The sequence below is a fragment of the Misgurnus anguillicaudatus genome, chromosome 17 (genome assembly GCF_027580225.2).
Source record: "Misgurnus anguillicaudatus chromosome 17, ASM2758022v2, whole genome shotgun sequence".
Classification (NCBI taxonomy): Eukaryota; Metazoa; Chordata; class Actinopteri; order Cypriniformes; family Cobitidae; genus Misgurnus; species Misgurnus anguillicaudatus.
This window is the reverse complement of record NC_073353.2, coordinates 20,777,258-20,779,082: the sequence shown is the minus strand read 5'-3', so window position 1 is coordinate 20,779,082 and position 1,825 is coordinate 20,777,258.

Below are 1,825 nucleotides of genomic sequence, written 5' to 3'. Positions count from 1 at the left end.
TCCTGCAGACATGAAGGTGTATGAGAAATAACATGTTAATTACAATACACTTGGTATTAGGCGTGTAAATAATCCTGTATAGTAGAGATTTATGCAGATCTCGTTAAAAGCACATTTAAATGATCTTAAAGATGTAATTTACATTTAATAACAAAAGATTTTAAACACAGTATTGTTTTCTTGAGCAGTGGTTCAAAAGTCTATTTTTTGTTACCGGGACAAGTAAACCTCATTGGTATTAAAGTATGCAAACATGTTTTTTCCTCATGCTTTCACATTAACATTTTTAAATATGGGCCAGATTGACATTTTAACTTGGAAAGTCCAAATACAAATATTTTGTTTCTGAGTATGTCCTTTACTGTGAAAGAACTGAAATATCTCTGGCGTCCCTATTAAAGATACTCTTAAACAAATGGTTTTAAAAAACTATTTTAAATAAAAAACTTTTAGCACCTATACAGTAACTACTGTATTTGAATACAATTTATCACACAAGAAGACACGTGTACACATTAATGTAAATGACATGCATTGTATTGAGCTGTATGGGCCAAATGATTTCTGAATTTATGACTAAAGAGAGGAGGGTCTAGTGTGCATTAAGACGTGGATCAGCTGTTAGGAGAAAACATGAGAGACTAATGTTTTGATATGTTGAAATTTAAACCCATGCTGCTGTTTCTGTCTTAAAAACCACATACAGTAACAGTCAAAGGTTTTTTTTTTAAAGGAAATACAATTATAAACACCTATTTCAGTATACAGTTTGTAAACTTGAAAAGTCTGAACCAGTCAAACTGTGTTCTGGCAACTACATTGACCTATCTCAGCAGGACTAATAGCCATCTGCTAGGAGATATTTGGCATGTTTGCTTGTGAGATTTGTAGATGCCCTCTTCTTAATATGAATTAGTGACAAAAGTTTATATTTACAGATTCACCTTTTTAAACTTATAAGGGTCCTGAAAATGAAAACATTTTTTATAAAAAAATGAGAACCAGCTCCCAGTAAATAATTTATTGGGACAAGTGCACAAAACTGCACATAATAAAAAAAAAACATTAGTATAAATATTTAAGTACATCACCAGCAAAAGCCACTGACTCCACAACACTTTACAAACCTGAGAGTGTTTACTTTGTAATCTCACCATATACAAAGTTAATAGACAAATAGGCAAATACATTGTTATCCTGCACTTAAACAATTTAATTACGAAACAAAAGTGTACAACATCTCTGACACTTTCTAGCATATCTCTAATAATGACATAAGATGCTTATATCAGGAGCATGATCTGTCCTGGTCACCACATTAAGACAACAATGATCACAATTCCTTCACAGTAGCACTGCGGTTTGGCAAGCCAAGGATGCAAAATTTGGCTAAACACCATAATTACTAATATGATAGCATACGTGTGCTTATTGACAGTGCTTTAACACAAATTAGTACAAAAGAAGCATTTACACTCAGTTACAGTTTTGGTAGTTACTGTATACACAAGTGAAATATGATTATGTTACAAAAGCACCACAAACCAAGCAAAACTGCACTTTGATTAATGACATCTTTGAGTAAACAATTTTAATCAAGTAAAATATTACTAAACTATAAAAAGTTGTTGAATGAGCCATGTACTTCAGATAAATTTTTTCTTAGTGTATTAAAAATACGAATAATCTTAATAACCATTACTCAGCTTTCAGTTAAGACTGTAAGTACAGTAACATTATCCACTTAATTTATAACACATGTATTGATTTGTTTTATAAATCTCTATAGAGTTTTGTCTGTTTTGGCATAACAGATGAGTCAAAA